Raw genomic sequence first — 25,148 nt, 5'->3', positions numbered from 1 at the left:
TGCAAAATTTGGTGCAGAACCCCGAGTGATACTTTTCACACCTTTGGCATAGCTGCTTCTGATTGTTGTTGTTGTTGTTGTTGCTGCGGTTGTTATTGTTGTTGGGATGATTGTTGTTGTTGTTGTTGTTGTTGTGCCGTTTGTTGTAGTTGCGATTGATGTTGCGATTGTTGGGATAGTTGTTGTTGTTTTGGTGACTCTTATCACCGTTTTTCTCCCACTTTCTTTTTACTAACTTCACGTTGGCCTCTTCGGCCGCCTGTTCTTTAATTCTTCCCTCAATCTGGTTTACTAGTTTGTGAGCCATTCTACATGCCTTTTGTATGGAGGCAGGCTCGTGTGAACTTATATCTTCTTGGATTTTCTCCGGTAACCCTTTCACAAACGCGTTGATCTTCTCTTCCTCATCTTCGAACTCTCTCGGACACAATAGGCACAATTCTGTGAATCGTCTTTCGTACGAAGTAATATCGAATCCCTGTGTTCGTAACCCTCTAAGTTCTGACTTGAGCTTATTGACCTCGGTTCTGGGATGGTACTTCTCGTTCATCAAGTGCTTGAATGCTGACCACGGTAGCGCGTAAGCAGCATCTTGTCCCACTTGCTCTAGATAGGTATTCCACCATGTTAACGCAATACCTGTGAAGGTATGCCTAGCGTACTTCACTTTGTCTCCTTTAGCACACTTACTTATGGCAAACACTGATTCAACTTTCTCGGTCTACCGTTTCAATCCGATTGGTCCTTCGGTCCCATCAAATTCTGAAGGTTTGCAGGCAGTGAATTCCTTGTAGGAGCATCCTACACTATTTCTTGTGCCGTTAGCTATATTGCTAGATTCAGAGTTATTGTTGGTATGTAGTGCGGCCTGTACTGCGGCTATGTTTGAAGCAAGAAAGGCACGAAATTCCTCTTCACTCATATTCAAGGTGTGCCGAGTAGTCGGTGCCATTTTCTTCAAAATAGTCAAATGAAACAATTTAATCATACAGAATATTAAGAGTAGTCAATAGTATCTCGTAGCATAATATGAACTCATTTATAAAAGCTTTTTCTTCATATTAGCATTTTATAAGTTTAAATTCGGGTACTACCTACCCGTTAAGTTCATACTTAGTAGCTAATATACAATTCAACTACTACAATTCCATATGAAAAACTGATTATAATAATATATCACATACAAATATTCTTCAAACTTACAACTTCGCTATATTACATATAACATGAAATATAGTACACTATGATACAGGACAGTTTTGAAGATAAATCTAGTTAATACCCAAGTTGTTCGGCAAAGGAAATAAAGACACGTAATTCATAAGTCCAGAAACAAGTCATGGATTCTGGTTTTACTAAGACGACTTCCCATCCTTGGTCTTGTGGAAAATAACCGTTATGACCATTAGCTAGGCAGCATGTTGTAATGTCGTCAAAAGGATGAGGGTTTTGTAATGTCCAACAGCCCCGTAATAATCTAAAAACCTTGTTTCTCACCCCAACTACTGAATCCGTCACTTGTGGGAAAGTTTTATTTAAAAGCTGCAATCCGATGTTCTTTTTCTCACTTTGGTAAGAAGCGAACATCACTAACCCGTAAGCATAACATGCTTCTTTATGTTGCATGTTAGAAGCTCTTTCTAATTCAAGGAATCCTATGTTGGGATATGTTGAGTCAAAATAGGTTCTTAACCCGTAGCGTAAAATTGCATTTGGATTCCCCGCATTTAACGCTTTAAAGAAAACACGGCGTAACTTAAAGTCTCCCCAATGTGATATACCCCACATATCAAAGGAAAGCCTTTTATTAACTAAGGCATTTCTGGAAAGTCTTTCAAATGTTTGACAAGTTAATTTCGCCATAACTAAATGTGCTGATGAATTTTGACCGACTCTAGACAAGATTTCCTCAATCATATCATCTGGTAGGTCTTCTAAAATATTCGATTGTCTACCCTTAACGTCCATTTTGTTTTTATACTGTAAAATAGACAAGGATTAGATTCGTAATAACAAATAATATAGGCAATTTTTACATAGAACATAAAAGTACAAGCACACTACAATACATTTATTACACAACATGCTCACACCCCTCTAATCTGAATCACTGGTTTCTTCTTCTTCGGACTTGGTTCTTTTTCCTAATCTTCTAGGGATATATGATGTTCCTCTAATACGAGTCGTCGTTTTCCACATTGGTTTAGAAAAACCTGGTGGTTTAGAGGTTCCCGGTTTATTGTCACGATGTTGAAAATACGGGTGTTGACGGTACATATAAAGTTCATCGGGGTCGGAATCAGATTTCTCTATTTTGATGCCTTTTCCCTTATTATTTTCTTTTGCCTCATTAAATTGGGTAGGGGTGATTTCTATAACATCATCGGAATCCTCATCAGGATCCGATTCGTCGGAAAATTGGTAATTTTCCCAATATTTTGCTTCCTTAGCGGAAACACCATTGACCATTATTAACTTTGGTCCATTGGTTGAGGATTTTCTTTTATTTGACCGGTTTTCTGTGGTTCCTACTATTTCCCCTCCGGAACCTCTTCTTCTTCCGGTTTCTCTTCTTCTGGTTCCTCTTCTTCCGTTTCCTCTTCTTCCGGTTCTTCGGGAACTTGTGAATCTTGCCAATATATATTCGACTCTTCGTTATTATTAGGTGAGTCAATGGGATTTGTGCTAGAGGTATAAATCTATCACACAATATCAAACATGTTAAGAGAATAATATATCACATAATATTTACATGTTAATAATATATAGTTTCCAACAAAAATGTTAAGCAATCATTTTTAAAGAAAACACGGTCGAAGTCCAGACTCACTAATGCATCCTAACAAACTCGATAAGACACACTAATGCAAATTTTCTAGTTCTCTAAGACCAACGCTCTGATACCAACTGAAATTTCCCGTTCATATTGATTATAAACGTTCCATATTAATTGATTTCGTTACGATGTTTTGACCTCTATACGAGACGTTTTTCAAAGACTGCATTCATTTTTAAAACAACCATGACCTTTATTTTATCAATAAAGGTTTTAAAAACATTACGTAGATTATCAAATAATGATAATCTAAAATATACTGTTTACACACGACCATTACATAATGGTTTACAATAGAAATATATTACATCGACATATGTTTCTTGAATGCAGTTTTTACACAATATCATACAAACATGGACTCCAAATCTTGTCCTTATTTTAGTATGCAACAGCGGAAGCTCTTAGTATTCACCTGAGAATAAACATGCTTTAAACGTCAACAAAAATGTTGGTGAGTTATAGGTTTAACCTATATATATCAAATCGTAACAATAGACCACAAGATTTCATATTTTAATACACATCCCATACATAGAGATAAAAATCATTCATATGGTGAACACCTGGTAACCAACATTAACAAGATGCATATATAAGAATATCCCCATCATTCCGGGACACCCGTCGGATATGATATAAATTTCGAAATACTAAAGTATCCGGTACTTTGGATGGGGTTTGTTAGGCCCAATAGATCTATCTTTAGGATTCACGTCAATTAGGGTGTCTGTTCCCTAATTCTTAGATTGCCAGACTTAATAAAAGGGGGCATATTCGATTTCGATAATTCAACCATAGAATGTAGTTTCACGTACTTGTGTCTATTTTGTAAATCATTTATAAAACCTGCATGTATTCTCATCCCAAAAATATTAGATTTTAAAAGTGGGACTATAACTCACTTTCACAGATATTTCCTTCCTCGGAAATAAGACTTGGCCAAGGATCAATTCACGAACCTATACAAATATGTACATATATATCAAAGTATGATCAAAATATAATTACAACCATTTTTATTATGTTTTAAAGATTTGAGTGTTTTAAGTCAGCTGTCCTCGTTAGTAACCTACAACTAGTTGTCCACAGTTAGATGTACATAAATAAATCGATATATATTATCTTGAATCAATCCAAGACCCAGTGTATACACGTCTCAGGCTAGATTACAACTCAAAGTATATATATTTTTGGAATCAACCTCAACCCTGTATAGCTAACTCCAACATTACTGCATATAGAGTGTCTATGGTTGTTCCAAATAATATATATACATGGGTCGATATGATATGTCAAAACATTTGCATACGTGTCTATGGTATCCCAATATTACATAATATATTAGAATACATGTATAATACAATATAAGTTAGCTAAGATATGATTTGTACAGATTTGTTAAACATTTCCCGTACCTAAAATGATCAAAAATACCCAATCTTGTTTTACCCATAACTTCTTTATTTTAAATCCGTTTTGAGTGAATCAAATTGCTATGGTTTCATATTGAACTTAAGTTTATGAATCTATACAGAAAAAGTATAAGTTTATAGTCGGAATTACAGGTTACAAGTCATTTTTGTAAAGGTAGTCATTTCAGTCGAAAGAACGACGTCTAGATGACCATTTTGGAAAACATAATTCCACTTTGAGTTTAACCATGATTTTTGGATATAGTTTCATGTTCATAAGAAAAATCATTTTCCCAGAAGAACAACTTTTAAATCAAAGTTTATCATAGTTTTTAATTAACCAAACCAAAACAGCCCCGGTTTCACTACGACGGCGTATATCCGATTTTATGGTGTTCATCGTGTTTCCTGGTTTTAAATCATTAAGTTAGCATATCATATAAGTATAGAACATGTGTTTAGTTGATTTTAAAAGTCAAGTTAGAAGGATTAACTTTTGTTTGCGAACAAGTTTAGAATTAACTAAACTATGTTCTAGTGATTAGAAGTTTAAACCTTCGAATAAGATAGCTTTATATGTATGAATCGAATGATGTTATGAACATCATTACTACCTCAAGTTTTTTGGATAAAACTACTGGAAATATGAAAAATGGATCTAGCTTCAAAGGATCCTTGGATGTCTTGAAAGTTCTTGAAGCAGAATCATGACACGAAAACAGTTCAAGTAAGATTTTCACTCGAAATAAGATTGTTATAGTTGTAGAAATTGAATCAAAGTTTGAATATGAATATTACCTTGAATTAGAAATATAACCTACTATAAATAACAAAGGTTCCTTGATCTTAGATGATTACTTGGAATGGATTAGAAAACTTGGAAGTAAACTTGCAAACTTGGTAGTATTCTTGATTTTTATGAAACTATACTTATGGAATTTTTGAAGAACACTTAGAACTTGAAGATGGAACTTGAGAGAGATCAATTATATGAAGAAAATTGAAGAATGAAAGTGTTTGTAGGTGTTTTTGGTCGTTGGTATATGGATTAGATTTAAAGGATATGTAATTTTATTTTCATGTAAATAAGTCATGAATGATTACTCATATTTTTGTAATTTTATGAGATATTTCATGCAAGTTACCAAATGATGGTTCCCACATGTGTTTGGTGACTCACATGGGATGCTAAGAGCTGATCATTGGAGTGTATATACCAATAGTACATACATCTAAAAGCTGTGTATTGTACGAGTACGAATACGGGTGAATACGAGTAGACTTGTTGATGAAACTGAACGAGGATGTAATTGTAAGCATTTTTGTTAAGTAGAAGTATTTTGATAAGTGTCTTAAAGTCTTTCAAAAGTTTATGAATACATATTAAAACACTACATGTATATACATTTTAACTGAGTCGTTAAGTCATCGTTAGTCGTTACATGTAAATGTTGTTTTGAAACCTTTAGGTTAACGATCTTGTTAAATGTTGTTAACCCAATGTTTATTATATCTAATGAGATGTTAAATTATTATATTATCATGATATTATGATATATTAATATATCTTAATATGATATATATACATTTAAACATCGTTACAACGATAATCGTTACATATATGTCTCGTTTCGAAATCATTAATTTAGTAGTCTTGTTTTTACATATATAGTTCATTCTTAACACACTTAATGATATATTTAAATATCATTTTATCATGTTAAATATAGTTTATCAATATCTTAATATGATACATATGTATTTAGTAGACGTTATCATAACGATAATCGTTATATATATCATTTCGAGTTTCTTAACTTAGTAAACTCATTTCTTATGTATATCACACATTGTTAATATACTTAGTGAGATACTTACTCATCATAATCTTATGTCAACCATATATATATGTCTATATATACCACAACATGTAGTTTTTACAATTTTGTAACATTCGTGAATCGCCGGTCAACTTGGGTGATCAATTGTCTATATGAAACTTATTTCATTTTATCAAGTCTTAACAAGTTTGATTGCTTAACACGTTGGAAACATTTAGTCATGTAAATATCAATCTCAATTAATATATATAAACATGGAAAAGTTCGCGTCACTACACAACATAACTATGAAACTCACATGAAAATCAGATTTTAGGAATTAGGGTTCATGCAAGTATACCTTACATCACAAAATTAACGATACACACGCGTAGAGGAGATCGAGAATTGCAACTTTCATTTTCAAGGCTTTCTCTAAAAATCAAAAATTGATGGTGGTAGTGGTGATGGAGGTCGACGGCCAAAAGGGAGGGAGGGAGATCGACTGTTGCAGTTTCTTTTGTGAGGGTTTTACTAATTTAGGTTAAACCTTCTAATTTATACAAACCCTAGTTCTGCTAAATAGCACATAAGTCCCTAAACTTACAAAAATTGAAATATAAGGGGGTGAGGGGCAGGGGTCGGCCGAATGGGCCCCATGGGGTATCCCCGGGCTCTCGTTTTGCAATTTCGTGTAATCGTGGTCCGTTTTAAGTGCAGTTTAGTCGTACCGAAGGCCCGGAACGCTACTTCGATCATTAAACGCATCCAATTGTTTAATTTATTAAAAACCCAATAAATTAAATATTTTAAAAAGTTAATAATTAATAAAATTAATTATTAAAATAAATCCGAGCGTTTTGTTCATCAAAAAGCTATTATCAAAATCGTATCGTTTTTATCGTATTTCATTATCCGAAATATTTATTTGAATTAATATCAACCCATATTAATTATTAAACCCCTCCGAAGATCAAGTACGCATTTAATACACGTAAACGCATAAAAGTTAAATAATTCCCGTTAAATAAACTAACGGAAGGTTAACGGAAGTAACGGAAAAATCAGAGTTATTACATTACCCACCTGTTATTGAAAATTTCGTCCCGAAATTTTAGTGATCGTCCACTGAAGTAGTTTCCTCAGGAAACAGTTGCGGATATTTCAGCCTCATCTGGTCTTCACGCTCCCACGTGAACTCTGGTCCTCTTCTCGTGTTCCATCGAACTTTAACGATAGGAATTCTGCTTTGCTTCAACTGTTTGACTTCATGGCCCAAGATTTTAACAAGTTCCTCAATTAAATGAAGTTTGTCGTCCATACATAGTTCCTCTAAAGGAATAATCAAATTATCATCGGCTAGGCACTTCTTTAGATTGGACATGGAAAACGTCATGAATACCGCTAAGTGTTTGTGGCAGTTCCAACCTGTAAGCTACGGGTCCAACTCTTTCAGTTATCTCAAATGGTCCAACATATCTAGGACTCAGCTTACCTCGTTTCCCAAATCGTACAACATCCTTCCAAGGTGATACTTAATCATAACTTTGTCACCAACTTGGAATTCTATGTCCTTTCGTCTAACATCGACATAACTCTTTTGATGACTACGAGCCATTCTCAATCGTTCCTAAATCTGTAAGACTTTCTCAGTTGTCTCCTGAATAATCTCAGGACCTGTCAACTGACTATCTCCCAATTCGCTCCAACAAACGGGAGATCTACACTTCCTTCCATACAATGCTTCGAAAGGTGCAACTTTAATGCTCGCATGGTAGCTGTTATTGTATGAGAACTCAGCTAGTGGTAAATACTTATCCCAACCGTTTGCAAAATCAATGACACACGCTCTCAACATGTCCTCAAAAGTATGAATATTTCGTTCGCTCTGGCCATCCGTCTGGGGTGATATGCTGTACTCATATCTAAACGGGTCCCCATTGCTTTCTGTAATGATTGCCAAAACCTGGAAGTAAATCTGCTGTCGCAGTCGGATATAATGGATATAGGCACTCCATGCCTAGAGACGACTTCCTTAATGTAGATCTGAGCCAACTTCTCCATTTTATCGGTTTCCCTTAACGGTAAGAAGTGTGCGGACTTAGTGAGACGATCCACGATAATCTAAATAGTATCGTGACCTCCCACCGTCCTTGGTAGTTTCGTAATGAAGTCCATGGAAATACCTTCCCACTTCTAATAGGGAATCTCTGGTTGAGTTAATAATCCTGATGGCTTCGGATGCTCAGCCTTAACTTTAGCGCAATTCAAGCACCTTCCGACATAGGTAGCAATGTCAGCTTTCAAATTCGGCCACCAATAAAACACCTTCAAATCTTGGTACTTCTTATCTGATCCTGGATGAATTGAGTACCTTGACTTGTGTGCTTCCTCCAACACTAGTTCTTTCAATCCACCAAATTTTGGTACCCAAATTCGATTAGCAAAGTACCGTGTTCCGTCCTCCTTGATGTCAAACTTCTTATCCATCCCTTTGAGAAATTCAACATCAACATTCTCTTGTTTTATGGCTTCTTGTTGTGCTTCGCGGATTTGTCATGTGAGATTCGTACGGACAACTATGTTAAGGGCTTTAACCCTAAGAGGTCTCTCTCACTCTTTTCTGCCTAAAGCATCCGCCACAATATTCGCCTTGCCCGGATGGTAGTGAAGTTCGCAGTTATAATCGTTAAGTAGTTCCATCCAACGTCGTTGTCTCATGTTGAGCTGTTTCTGATCGATTATGTGCTGTAAACTCTTATGGTCAGTGAAGATAGTGAACTTGGTTCCGAACAGGTAGTGTCTCCACATTTAAAGTTCAAAGACAACAGCTCCTACCTCAAGGTCGTGCGTAGTGTAGTTCTGCTCGTGAATCTTTAATTGTCGCGATCCATAAGCAATAACCTTGTTTCGTTGCATAAGCACGCAATCCATTCCTTGACGTGAGGCATCACAATAAACAACAAAATCTTCATTTCCCTCGGGTAGTGACAATACTGGTGCAGTTGTTAACTTCTCTTTCAGCAACTAAAATGCAGTCTCTTGCGGTTCTGACCACTCAAAATTCTTGCCCTTATGAGTCAACGCGGTTAATGGTCGGGCGATCTTAGAGAATCCTTCAATGAATCTTCTCTAGTAACCAGCTAGACCCAAAAATTGCCTGATCTGCGTTGGTGTCTTTGGAGTTTCCCAATTCTTAACCGACTCAATCTTTGCTGGATCGACCTGTATTCCATTGGCCCCTACAACATGGCCAAGAAATTGTACTTCTGGTAACCAAAAGTCACACTTAGAGAACTTCGCATACAACTGCTCTTCTCTAAGCATAGTCAATATCAAACGTAGATGCTGTTCGTGCTCTTCTCTATTCTTGGAGTACACAAATATATCATCAATAAACACAATGACGAATTTGTCTAGGTATGGCTTACACACACGGTTCATGAGGTCTATGAACACTGCTGGTGCGTTCGTCAAACCAAACGACATCACTGTAAACTCATAATGCCCATAACGTGTTCTAAATGCTATCTTTGGGACATCAGCTTCTTTGACTCTCAATTGGTGATACCCGGATCTCAAATCAATCTTCGAATAACAACTGGATCCCTGCAGTTGATCAAATAAGTCATCAATCCTCGGTAACAGATACCGATTCTTGATTGTCAACTTGTTCAATTCTCTGTAGTCGATACACAATCTCATCGACCCATCCTTCTTCTTAACAACCGGACCGGAGCTCCAACTCTAATGTATTTGGCCATGTGGTTGCCTTCTTGCACTATTCATAGATCACACATGATGGTCCTAATGTTCTTCACCACTTGGGGTGTTCCTTAGCACAAAATAGCATAACGTGCTAGCGGCGATGAAACAACGTTATAGAAATAGACCAGAAACAAGTGGTGATTGAATCGACTAGGAGTGAGGAATAGTGTTGAATAGCGATTGGCAATGATATATAGTAAGGAATTGCGATATGAGATGATGGGTCTGTTCAATATATATCAACTAATGATACGTAGTAACAAGTGGGGTCATTAGTGATGAGTAGTATGTACATATATTATCGATAGGTTTTGAGAGACTATTAGGTTCATTTTATAAGCAGTGCAAATTAAAAAAAAAATTTCTTTGACTAGCCTCCCATTCCTTATGTCATGCTGTCAAAACTTCCATATAAGTTGCTGTAATATAATCCCGGTCATTACATTATGCCGACTCATACTTCCATTTCAACATTACTTCACAAGTTCAGATTAGCAAAACACGTATGATTAATCCATTGCACGTAGCGAGAATCTATGTGTACTTTTACCCACTGGAAGAAATACAAAACTAAAAATATGAGATGATAACGTTATCGGCCTCGAAAAACTACTGAATTTAGACCCAAAATTTGAAATGTCTCATTCTTATTGAATAAAAACGTTTCATATTAATTGATTTCGTTGCGAGGTTTTGACCTCTATATGAGACGTTTTTCAAAGACTGCATTCATTTTTAAAACAAACCATAACCTTTATTTCATAAATAAAGGTTTAAAAGCTTTACGTAGATTATCAAATAATGATAATCTAAAATATCCTGTTTACACACGACCATTACATAATGGTTTACAATACAAATATGTTACATCGAAATCAGTTTCCTGAATGCAGCTTTTACACAATATCATACAAACATGGACTCCAAATCTTGTCCTTATTTTAATATGCAACAGCGGAAGCTCTTAGTATTCACCTGAGAATAAACATGCTTTAAACGTCAACAAAAATGTTGGTGAGTTATAGGTTTAACCTATATATATCAAATCGTAACAATAAACCACAAGATTTCATATTTCAATACACATCCCATACATATAGATAAAAATCATTCATATGGTGAACACCTGGTAACCGACATTAACAAGATGCATATATTAGAATATCCCCATCATTCCGGGACACCCTTCGGATATGATATAAATTTCAAAGTACTAAAGCATCCGGTACTTTGGATGGGGTTTGTTAGGCCCAATAGATCTATCTTTAGGATTCGCGTCAATTAGGGTGTCTGTTCCCTAATTCTTAGATTACCAGACTTAATAAAAAGGGGCATATTCGATTTCGATAATTCAACCATAGAATGTAGTTTCACGTACTTGTATCTATTTTGTAAATCATTTATAAAACCTGCATGTATTCTCATCCCAAAAATATTAGATTTTAAAAGTGGGACTATAACTCACTTTCACAGATTTTTACTTCGTCGGGAAGTAAGACTTGGCCACTGGTTGATTCACGAACCTATAACAATATATACATATATATCAAAGTATGTTCAAAATATATTTACAACACTTTTAATATATTTTGATGTTTTAAGTTTATTAAGTCAGCTGTCCTCGTTAGTAACCTATAACTAGTTGTCCATAGTTAGATGTACAGAAATAAATCGATAAATATTATCTTGAATCAATCCACGACCCAGTGTATACGTATCTCAGTATTGATCACAACTCAAACTATATATATTTTGGAATCAACCTCAACCCTGTATAGCTAACTCCAACATTCACATATAGAGTGTCTATGGTTGTTCCGAAATATATATAGATGTGTCGACATGATAGGTCGAAAAATTGTATACGTGTCTATGGTATCTCAAGATTACATAATATACAATACAAGTTGATTAAGTTATGGTTGGAATAGATTTGTTACCAATTTTCACGTAGCTAAAATGAGAAAAATTATCCAATCTTGTTTTACCCATAACTTCTTCATTTTAAATCCGCTTTGAGTGAATCAAATTGCTATGGTTTCATATTGAACTCTATTTTATGAATCTAAACAGAAAAAGTATAGGTTTATAGTCGGAAAAATAAGTTACAAGTCGTTTTTGTAAAGGTAGTCATTTTAGTCGAAAGAACGACGTCTAGATGACCATTTTACATACTTCCACTTTGAGTTTAACCATAATTTTTGGATATAGTTTCATGTTCATAATAAAAATCATTTTCACAGAATAACAACTTTTAAATCAAAGTTTATCATAGTTTTTAATTAACTAACCCAAAACAGCCCGCGGTGTTAATACGACAGCGTAAATCCGGTTTTACGGTGTTTTCGTGTTTTCAGGTTTTAAATCATTAAGTTAGCATATCATATAGATATAGAACATGTGTTTATTTGATTTTAAAAGTCAAGTTAGAAGGATTAACTTTTATTTGTGAACAAGTTTAGAATTAACTAAACTATGTTCTAGTGATTACAAGTTTAAACCTTCGAATAAGATAGCTTTATATGTATGAATCGAATGATGTTATGAACATCATTACTACCTCAAGTTCCTTGGATAAACCTACTGGAAATGAGAAAAATAGATCTAGCTTCAAAGGATCCTTGGATGGCTTGAAAGTTCTTGAAGCAGAATCATGACACGAAAACAATTTCAAGTAAGATTTCCACTCGAAATAAGATTGTTATAGTTATAGAAATTGAATTAAAGTTTGAATATGATTATTATCTTGTATTAGAAAGATAACCTACTATAAGTAACAAAGGTTTCTTGATCTTGGATGATTACTTGGAATGTATTTAGAAAACTTGGAAGTAAACTTGCAATCTTGGAAGTATTCTTGATTTTATGAAACTAGAACTTTTGGAATTTATGCAGAACACTTAGAACTTGAAGGTAGAACTTGAGAGAGATCAATTAGATGAAGAAAATTGAAGAATGAAAGTGTTTGTAGGTGTTTTTGGTCATTGGTGTATGGATTAGATATAAAGGATATGTAATTTTATTTTCATGTAAATAAGTCATGAATGATTACTCATATTTTTGTAATTTTATGAGATATTTCATGCTAGTTGCCAAATGAAGGTTCCCACATGTGTTAGGTGACTCACATGGGCTGCTAAGAGCTGATTATTGGATTGTATATACCAATAGTACATACATCTAAAAGCTGTGTATTGTACGAGTATGAATACGAGTGCATACGAGTAGAATTGTTGATGAAACTGAACGAGGATGTAATTGTAAGAATTTTTGTTAAGTAGAAGTATTTTGATAAGTGTCTTGAAGTATTTCAAAATTGTATGAATACATATTAAAACACTACATGTATATACATTTTAACTGAGTCGTTAAGTCATCGTTAGTCGTTACATGTAAATGTTGTTTTGAAACCTTTAGGTTAACGATCTTGTTGAATTTTGTTAACCCATTGTTTATTATAACAAATGAGATGTTAAATTGTTATATTATCAAGATATTATGAAATATAATATATCTTAGTATGATGTATATACAGTTAAATGTCGTTACAACGATAATCGTTACATATATGTCTCGTTTCGAAATCATTAAGTTTGTAGTCTTATTTTTACATATGTATTTCATTGTTAATACACTTAATAATATATTTACTTATCATTTAACATAATTAAGCAAGTGTATCAATACCTTAATATGATTCATATGTACCTAGTAAGACGTTGTTATAACGATAATCGTTATATATATCGTTTTCGAGTTTCTTAAATTAATAGTCTCATTTTTATGTATATGACTCATTGTTAAAATACCTAATGAGATACATACTTATAATAAAATCACGTTAACTATATATATAACCATATATATGTCATCGTATAGTTTTTACAAGTTTTAATGTTCGTGAATCACCGGTCAACTTGGGTGGTCAATTGTCTATATGAAACCTATTTCAATTAATCAAGTCTTAATAAGTTTGATTGCTTAACATGTTGGAAACACTTAATCATGTAAATAATAATTTCATTTAATATATATATAAACATGGAAAAGTTCGGGTCACTACAGTACCTACCCGTTAAATAAATTTCGTCCCGAAATTTTAAGTAGTTGGAGGTGTTGACGTATCTTCTGGAAATAAATGCGGGTATTTCTTCTTCATCTGATCTTCACGCTCCCAGGTGAACTCGGGTCCTCTACGAGCATTCCATCGAACCTTAACAATCGGTATCTTGTTTTGTTTAAGTCTCTTAACCTCACGATCCATTATTTCGACGGGTTCTTCAATGAATTGAAGTTTTTCATTGATTTGGATTTCGTCCAACGGAATAGTGAGATTTCTTTAGCAAAACATTTCTTCAAATTTGAGACGTGGAAAGTGTTATGTACAGCCGCGAGTTGTTGAGGTAGCTCCAGTTGGTATGCTACTGGTCCGACACGATCTATAATCTTGAATGGTCCAATGTACCTTGGATTTAGTTTCCCACGTTTACCAAATCGAACAACGCTTTTCCAAGGTGAAACCTTAAGCATGACCATTTCTCCAATTTCAAACTCTATATCTTTTCTTTTACTGTCCGCCTAGCTCTTTTGTCGACTCTGGGCGGTTTTCAATCTTTGTTGAATTTGGATGATTTTCTCGGTAGTTTCTTGTATTATCTCCGGACCCGTAATCTGTCTATCCCCCACTTCACTCCAACAAATCGGAGACCTGCACTTTCTGCCATAAAGTGCTTCAACGACGCCATCTCAATGCTTGAATGGTAGCTGTTGTTGTAGGAAAATTCTGCTAACGGTAGATGTCGATCCCAACTGTTTCCGAAATCAATAACACAAGCTCGTAGCATGTCTTCAAGCATTTGTATCGTCCTTTTGCTCTGCCCATCAGTTTGTGGATGATAGGCAGTACTCATGTCTAGACGAGTTCCCAATGCTTGCTGTAATGTCTGCCAGAATCTTGAAATAAATCTGCCATCCCTATCAGAGATAATAGAGATTGGTATTCCATGTCTGGAGACGACTTCCTTCAAATACAGTCGTGCTAACTTCTCCATCCTGTCATCTTCTCTTATTGGCAGGAAGTGTGCTGACTTGGTGAGACGATCAACTATTACCCAAATAGTATCATAACCACTTGCAGTCCTTGGCAATTTAGTAATGAAATCCATGGTAATGTTTTCCCATTTCCATTCTGGGATTTCAGGTTGTTGTAGTAGACCTGATGGTTTCTGATGTTCAGCTTTGACCTTAGAACACGTCAAACATTCTCCTACATATTTAGCAATATCGGCTTTCATACCTGGCCACCAAAAATGTTTCTTAAGATCCTTGTACATCTTCCCCGTTCCAGGATGTATTGAGTATCTGGTTTTATGAGCTTCTCTAAGTACCATTTCTCTCATATCTCCAAATTTTGGTACCCAAATTCTTTCAGCCCTATACCGGGTTCCGTCTTCCCGAATATTAAGATGCTTCTCCGATCTTTTGGGTATTACATCCTTTAAATTTCCCTCTTTTAAAACTCCTTGTTGCGCCTCTTTTATTTGAGTAGTAAGGTTAGTGTGAATCATTATATTCATAGATTTTACTCGAATGGGTTCTCTGTCCTTTCTGCTCAAGCCGTCGGCTACCACATTTGCCTTCCCCGGGTGGTAACGAATTTCAAAGTCGTAATTATTCAACAATTCAATGCACGTACGCTGCCTCATATTCAGTTGTTTCTGATTAAATATGTGTTGAAGACTTTTGTGGTCGGTATATATAATACTTTTGACCCCATATAAGTAGTGCCTCCAAGTCTTTAATGCAAAAACAACCGCGCCTAATTCCAAATCATGCATCGTATAATTTTGCTCGTGAATCTTCAATTGTCTAGACGCATAAGCAATCACCTTCGTCCGTTGCATTAATACACAACCGAGACCTTGCTTTGATGTGTCACAATAAATCACAAAATCATAATTCCCTTCAGGCAATGACAATATAGGTGCCGTAGTTAGCTTTTTCTTCAATAATTGAAACGCCCTCTCTTGTTCATCCTTCCATTCAAATTTCTTCCCTTTATTCGTTAATGCAGTCAAGGGTTTTGCTATTTTGGAGAAATCTTGGATGAATCTTCTGTAGTAACCAGCCAATCCTAAAAATTGACGTATATGCTTCGGAGTTTTTGGGGTTTCCCACTTTTCAACGGTTTCGATCTTTGCCGGGTCCACCTGGATACCTTCTTTGTTCACTATATGACCGAGGAATTGAACTTCTTCCAACCAAAATGCACACTTTGAAAACTTAGCGTATAGTTTTTCTTTCCTCAATACTTCTAGCACTTTTCTCAAATGTTGTTCGTGCTCTTGATCATTCTTTGAGTAAATAAGTATGTCATCGATGAAAACAATAACAAACTTGTAAAGATATGGCCCACACACTCGGTTCATAAGGTCCATGAACACAGCTGGTGCGTTAGTCAATCCAAACGGCATAACCATAAACTCGTAATGACCATAACGCGTCCTAAAAGCATTTTTTGGAATATCATCCTCCTTTACTCGCATTTGATGATATCCAGAACGTAAATCGATCTTCGAATAAACTGACGAGCCTTGTAGTTGATCAAATAAGTCGTCAATTCTCGGTAGTGGATAACGGTTTTTGATGGTAAGTTTGTTCAACTCTCTGTAGTCAATACACAACCTAAATGTACCATCCTTCTTCTTGACAAACAAAACAGGAGCTCCCCTTGGTGATGTACTTGGTCGAAGTAAACCACGCTCTAAAAGTTCTTGTAATTGGCTTTGCAGTTCTTTCATCTCGCTGGGTGCGAGTCTGTAAGGAGTACGAGCTATTGGTGCAGCTCCTGGTACAAGATCTATTTGAAATTCAACGGATCGATGTGGGTGTAATCCCGGTAATTCTTTCGGAAATACATCGGGAAATTCTTTTGCGACGAGAACATCATTGATGCTCTTTTCTTCAGTTTGTACTTTCTCAACGTGTGCTAGAACAGCATAGCAACCTTTTCTTATTAGTTTTTGTGCCTTCAAATTACTAATAAGATGTAGCTTTGTGTTGCCCTTTTCTCCGTACACCATTAAGGGTTTTTCTTTTTCTCGTATAATGCGAATTGCATTTTTGTAACAAACGATCTCTGCTTTCACTTCTTTCAACCAGTCCATACCGATTATCACATCAAAACTCCCTAACTCTACTGGTATCAAGTCAATCTTAAATGTTTCGCAAACCAGTTTAATTTCTCGATTCCAACATATATTATCTGCTGAAATTAATTTACCATTTGCTAATTCGAGTAAAAATTTACTATTCAACGGCGTCAATGGACAAATTAATTTAGCACAAAAATCTCTACTCATATAGCTTCTATACGCACCCGAATCAAATAAAACGTAAGCAGATTTATTGTCAATAAGAAACGTACCCGTAACAAGCTCCGGGTCTTCCTGTGCCTCTGTCGCATTAATATTGAAAACTCTTCCGCGGCCTTGTCCATTCGTGTTCTCATGGTTCGGGCAATTTCTAATAATGTGGCCCGGTTTTCCACATTTATAACAAACTACATTGGCATAACTTGCTCCGACACTACTTGCTCCGCCATTACTCGTTCCGACACCATTTGTTCCTTTCGTTCTATTAACCCCTGGTCCGTAGACCTCACACTTCGCCGCGCTATGACCATTTCTTTTACACTTTTTTCAAAATTTGGTGCAGAACCCCGAGTGATACTTTTCACACCTTTGGCATAGCTGCTTCTGATTGTTGTTGTTGTTGCGGTTGTTATTGTTGTTGGGACGATTGTTGTTGTTGTTGTTGTTGTTGTTGTTGGGCCGTTTATTGTAGTTGCGATTGATGTTGCGATTGTTGGGATAATTGTTGCGATTATTATTGTAATTGCTGTTGTTGTTGTATTGGTGATTCTTATCACCGTTTTCCTCCCACTTTCTTTTGACTTGCTTCACATTGGCCTCTTCAGCCGTCTGTTCTTTAATTCTTTCCTCAATCTGGTTCACTAGTTTGTGAACCATTCTACATGCCTGTTGTATGGAGGTGGGCTCGTGTGAACTTATATCTTCTTGGATTCTTTCCAGTAATCCTTTCACAAACGCGTTGATCTTCTCTTCCTCATCTTCGAACGCTCCCGGACACAATAGGCACAATTCTGTGAATCGTCTTTCGTACGTGGTAATATCAAATCCTTGGGTTCGTAACCCTCTAAGTTCTGTCTTGAGCTTATTGACCTCCGTTCTTGGACGGTACTTCTCGTTCATCAAGTGCTTGAATGCTGACCACGGTAGTGCGTACGCATCATCTTGTCCCACTTGCTCTAGATAGGTATTCCACCATGTTAACGCAGAACCTGTGAAGGTATGCGTAGCGTACTTCACTTTGTCCTCTTCAGTACACTTACTTATGGCAAACACCGATTCAACCTTCTCGGTCCACCGTTTCAATCCGATCGGTACTTCGGTTCCATCAAATTCCAAAGGTTTGCAGGCAGTGAATTCTTTGTAGATGCATCCTACACGATTTCCTGTACTGCTAGATCCAAGGTTATTGTTGGTATGTAGCGCAGCCTGTACTGCGGCTATGTTTGAAGCTAGAAAAGTACGGAATTCCTCTTCATTCATATTCACGGTGTGTCGAGTAGTCAGTGCCATTTCCTTCAAAATAGTCAAATGGAACAAGTTAATCATACAGAATATTAAGAGTAGTTAATAGTATTTCGTAGCATAATATGAACTCATTTAAAAAAGCTTTTTCTTCATATTAGCGTTTTATAAGTTTAAATTCGGGTAGTACCTACCCGTTAAGTTCATACTTAGTAGCTAATATACAATTCAACTACTACAATTCCATATGAAAAACTGATTATAATAATATTTCGCGTTCAAACTTTTATACAATATTTTACAAACTTACAACACCGCTTATTTTACATAAAGCATGAAATATAGCACACAATAACTTTGATACAAGATAGTTGTGAAGATAATTCTAGCTAGTACATAAGTCGTTCAGCAAAGGCAATAAAGACACGTAATTCATACGTCCAGAAACAAGTCATGAATTCTGGTTTTACTAGGACTACTTCCCATCCTTGGTCTTGTGGAACATAACCGTTATGGCCGTTGATAAGACAGCGTGTTGTAATGTCGTCAAAGGGACGAGGGTTAGTAATGACCAAAAGTCTCGTAATAACCTAAAAACCTCATTTCTTACCCCAATTACCGACTCCGTCACTTGTGGGAACATTTTGTTTAATAGTTGTAGCCCGATGTTCTTTTTCTCATTTTGGTGAGAAGCGAACGTTACTAACCCGTAAGCATAGCATGCTTCTTTATGTTGCATGTTAGCCGCTTTTTCTAAATCATGAAGTCCTATATTCGGATACATTGAGTCAAAATAATTTCTTAACCCGTTGCGTAAAATAGGATTTGGGTTCCCCGCAATATATGCGTCAAAGTAAACACATCGTAACTTATGGGTTTCCCAATGTGATATCCTCCATCTTTCAAATGAAAGTCTCTTATAAACCAAGACATTCTTGGAACGTTCTTCGAATGTCTTACAAACTGATTTCGCCGTAAATAGTTGTGCCAAAGAATTCTGACCGACTCTTGACAAGATTTCATCAATCATGTCTCCGGGTAGGTCTCTTAAAATATTGGGTTGTCTATCCATTTTGTATTTTTATACTGTAAAATAGACAAGAGTTAGATTCATAAAAAAAATACTTATTAATACAAGCAATTTTTACATATATCATAAAGGATAAGCACACTATATTACATATATTACACCACACGAATACAAATATCTTATTCCGAATCGCTCATTTCTTCTTCTTCGATTTTAGTTCGTTTTGCCAAGTTTCTAGGGATATATGATGCTCCCCTAATACGAGCTGTCGTTTTCCACAACGATTTAGAAAAACCTGGTGGTTTAGAGGTTCCTGGGTCATTGTTACAACTTAAGGGCTTCGGGGGTTGACGATACATATAAAGTTCATCGGGGTTGGAATTAGATTTCTCTATTTTTATGTCCTTTCCATTATTATTTTCTTTTGCCTTTTTAAATTCCGTTGGGGTAATTTCTATAACATCATCGGAATTCTCGTCGGAATCCGATTCATCGAAGAATTGGTAATCCTCCCAATATTTTTCTTCCTTGGCGGAAACACCATTGACCATAATTAACCTTGGTCGGTTGGTTGAGGATTTTCTTTTACTTAACCGTTTTATTATTTCCCCCACCGGTTCTATTTCCTCCTCCGGTTCCTCCTCTTCCGGTTCTAATTCTTCTTCCAGTTCTGATTCTTCTTTCGGTTCTTCTTCGGGAACTTGTGAATCAGTCCAATATATATTCGACTCTTCGTTATTATTAGGTGAGTCAATGGGATTTGTGCTAGAGGTAGACATCTATCACACAATATCAAACATGTTAAGAGATTAATATATCACATAATATATACATGTTAATAATATATAGTTTCCAACAAAAATGTTAAGCAATCATTTTTAAAGAAAACACGGTCGAAGTCCAGACTCACTAATGCATCCTAACAAACTCGATAAGACACACTAATGCAAATTTTCTGGTTCTCTAAGACCAACGCTCGGATACCAACTGAAATGTCCCGTTCTTATTGATTAAAAACGTTCCATATTAATTGATTTCGTTGCGAGGTTTTTGAAATGTCCCGTTCTTATTGATTAAAAATGTTCCATGTTAATTGATTTCGTTGCGAGGTTTTGACCTCTATATGAGACGTTTTTCAAAGACTGCATTCATTTTTAAAACAAACCATAACCTTTATTTCATAAATAAAGGTTTAAAAAGCTTTACGTAGATTATCAAATAATGAGAATCTAAAATATCCTGTTTACACACGACCATTACATAATGGTTTACAATACAAATATGATACATCGAAATCAGTTTCTTGAATGCAGTTTTTACACAATATCATACAAACATGGACTCCAAATCTTGTCCTTATTTTAGTATGCAACAGCGGAAGCTCTTAATATTCACCTGAGAATAAACATGCTTTAAACGTTAACAAAAATGTTGGTGAGTTATAGGTTTAACCTATATATATCAAATCGTAACAATAGACCACAAGATTTCATATTTCAATACACATCCCATACATAGAAATAAAAATCATTCATATGGTGAACACCTGGTAACCGACATTAACAAGATGCATATATAAGAATATCCCCATCATTCCGGGACACCCTTCGGATATGATATAAATTTCGAAGTACTAAATCATCCGGTACTTTGGATGGGGCTTGTTGGGCCCGATAGATCTATCTTTAGGATTCGCGTCAATTAGGGTGTCTGTTCCCTAATTCTTAGATTACCAGACTTAATAAAAAGGGGCATATTTGATTTCCATAATTCAACCATAGAATGTAGTTTCACGTACTTGTGTCTATTTTGTAAATCATTTATAAAACCTGCATGTATTCTCATCCCAAAAATATTAGATTTTAAAAGTGGGACTATAACTCACTTTCACAGATTTTTACTTCGTCAGGAAGTAAGACTTGGCCACTGGTTGATTCACGAACCTATAACAATATATACATATATATCAAAGTATGTTCAAAATATATTTACAACACTTTTAATATATTTTGATGTTTTAAGTTTATTAAGTCAGCTGTCCTCGTTAGTAACCTACAACTAGTTGTCCACAGTTAGATGTACAGAAATAAATCGATAAATATTATCTTGAATCAATCCACGACCCAGTGTATACGTATCTCAGTATTGATCACAACTCAAACTATATATATTTTGGAATCAACCTCAACCCTGTATAGCTAACTCCAACATTCACATATAGAGTGTCTATGGTTGTTCCGAAATATATATAGATGTGTCGACATGATAGGTCGAAACATTGTATATGTGTCTATGGTATCTCAAGATTACATAATATACAATACAAGTTGATTAAGTTATGGTTGGAATAGATTTGTTACCAATTTTCACGTAGCTAAAATGAGAAAAATTATCCAATCTTGTTTTACCCATAACTTCTTCATTTTAAATCCGTTTTGAGTGAATCAAATTGCTATGGTTTCATATTGAACTCTATTTTATGAATCTAAACAGAAAAAGTATAGGTTTATGGTCAGAAAAATAAGTTACAAGTCATTTTTGTAAAGGTAGTCATTTCAGTCGAAAGAACGACGTCTAGATGACCATTTTAGAAAACATACTTCCACTTTGAGTTTAACCATAATTTTTGGATATAGTTTCATGTTCATAATAAAAATCATTTTCTCAGAATAACAACTTTTAAATCAAAGTTTATCATAGTTTTTAATTAACTAACCCAAAACAGCCCGCGGTGTTACTACGACGGCGTAAATCCAGTTTTACGGTGTTTTTCGTGTTTCCAGGTTTTAAATCATTAAGTTAGCATATCATATAGATATAGAACATGTGTTTAGTTGATTTTAAAAGTCAAGTTAGAAGGATTAACTTTTGTTTGCGAACAAGTTTAGAATTAACTAAACTATGTTCTAGTGATTACAAGTTTAAATCTTCGAATAAGATAGCTTTATATGTATGAATAGAATGATGTTATGAACATCATTACTACCTTAAGTTCCTTGGATAAACCTACTGGAAAAGTGAAAAATGGATCTAGCTTCAACGGATCCTTGGATGGCTCGAAGTTCTTGAAGCAGAATCATGACACGAAAACAAGTTCAAGTAAGATCATCACTTGAAATAAGATTGTTATAGTTATAGAAATTGAACCAAAGTTTGAATATGATTATTACCTTGTATTAGAATGATAACCTACTGTAAGAAACAAAGATTTCTTGAGGTTGGATGATCACCTTACAAGATTGGAAGTGAGCTAGCAAACTTGAAAGTATTCTTGATTTTATGTAACTAGAACTTGTAGAATATATGAAGAACACTTAGAACTTGAAGATAGAACTTGAGAGAGATTAATTAGATGAATAAAATTGAAGAATGAAAGTGTTTGTAGGTGTTTTTGGTCGTTGGTGTATGGATTAGATATAAAGGATATGTAATTTTGTTTTCATGTAAATAAGTCATGAATGATTACTCATATTTTTGTAATTTTATGAGATATTTCATGCTAGTTGCCAAATGATAGTTCCCACATGTGTTAGGTGACTCACATGGGCTGCTAAGAGCTGATCATTGGAGTGTATATACCAATAGTACATACATCTAAAAGCTGTGTATTGTACGAGTACGAATACGGGTGCATACGAGTAGAATTGTTGATGAAACTGAACGAGGATGTAATTGTAAGCATTTTTGTTAAGTAGAAGTATTTTGATAAGTGTATTGAAGTCTTTCAAAAGTGTATAAATACATATTAAAACACTACATGGATATACATTTTAACTGAGTCGTTAAGTCATCGTTAGTCGTTACATGTAAGTGTTGTTTTGAAACCTTTAGGTTAACGATCTTGTTAAATGTTGTTAACCCAATGTTTATAATATCAAATGAGATTTTAAATTATTATATTATCATGATATTATCATGTATGAATATCTCTTAATATGATATATATACATTAAATGTCTTTACAATGATAATCGTTACATATATGTCTCGTTTAAAAATCATTAAGTTAGTAGTCTTGTTTTTACATATGTAGTTCATTGTTAATATACTTAATGATATGTTTACATATCTTAGTATCATGTTAACTATATATATATCCATATATATGTCATCATATAGTTTTTACACGTTTTAACGTTCGTGAATCACCGGTCAACTTGGGTGGTCAATTGTCTATATGAAACATATTTCAATTAATCAAGTCTTAACAAGTTTGATTGCTTAAGATGTTGGAAACACTTAATCATGTAAATAAAAATTTCATTTAATATATATATAAACATGGAAAAGTTCGGGTCACTACAGTACCTACCCGTTAAATAAATTTCGTCCCGAAATTTTAAGAAGTTGGAGGTGTTGACGTATCTTCTGGAAATAAATGCGGGTATTTCTTCTTCATCTGATCTTCATGCTCCCAGGTGAACTCGGGTCCTCTACGAGCATTCCATCGAAACTTAACAATCGGTATCTTGTTTTGCTTAAGTCTTTTAACCTCACGATCCATTATTTCGACGGGTTCTTCGATGAATTGAAGTTTTTCGTTGATTTGGATTTCATCTAACGGAATAGTGAGATCTTCTTTAGCAAAACATTTCTTCAAATTCGAGACGTGGAAAGTGTTATGTACAGCCGTGAGTTGTTGAGGTAACTCAAGTCGGTAAGCTACTGGTCCGACACGATCAATAATCTTGAATGGTCCAATAAACCTTGGATTTAATTTCCCTCGTTTACCAAATCGAACAACGCCTTTCCAAGGTGCAACTTTAAGCATGACCATCTCTCCAATTTCAAATTCTATATCTTTTTTTTTAATGTCAGCGTAGCTCTTTTGTCGACTTTGGGCGGTTTTCAACCGTTGTTGAATTTGGATGATCTTCTCGGTAGTTTCTTGTATAATCTCCGGACCCGTAATCTATCTATCCCCTACTTCACTCCAACAAATTGGAGACCTGCACTTTCTACCATAAAGTGCTTCAAACGGCGCCATCTCAATGCTTGAATGGTAGCTGTTGTTGTAGGAAAATTCTGCTAACGGTAGATGTCGATCCTAACTGTTTCCGAAATCAATAACACATGCTCGTAGCATGTCTTCAAGCGTTTGTATCGTCCTTTCGCTCTGCCCATCAGTTTGTGGATGATAGGCAGTACTCATATCTAGACGAGTTCCTAATGCTTGCTGTAATGTCTGCCAGAATCTTGAAATAAATCTGCCATCCCTATCAGAGATAATAGAGATTGGTATTCCATGTCTGGAGACGACTTCCTTCAAATACAGTCGTGCTAACTTCTCCATCTTGTCATCTTCTCTTATTGGCAGGAAGTGTGCTGATTTGGTGAGACGATCAACTATTACCCAAATAGTATCAAAACCACTTGCAGTCCTTGGCAATTTAGTGATGAAATCCATGGTAATGTTTTCCCATTTCCATTCCGGGATTTCGGGTTGTTGAAGTAGACCTGATGGTTTCTGATGCTCAGCTTTGACCTTAGAACACGTCAAACATTCTCCTACGTATTTTGCAACATCGGCTTTCATACCCGGCCACCAAAAATGTTTCTTGAGATCCTTGTACATCTTCCCCGTTCCAGGATGTATTGAGTATCTGGTTTTATGAGCTTCTCTAAGTACCATTTCTCTCATATCTCCAAATTTTGGTACCCAAA

The sequence above is a fragment of the Rutidosis leptorrhynchoides genome, chromosome 11 (genome assembly GCF_046630445.1).
Source record: "Rutidosis leptorrhynchoides isolate AG116_Rl617_1_P2 chromosome 11, CSIRO_AGI_Rlap_v1, whole genome shotgun sequence".
In the NCBI taxonomy this organism is placed as follows: Eukaryota; Viridiplantae; Streptophyta; class Magnoliopsida; order Asterales; family Asteraceae; genus Rutidosis; species Rutidosis leptorrhynchoides.
This window is presented reverse-complemented; position numbering follows the sequence as displayed.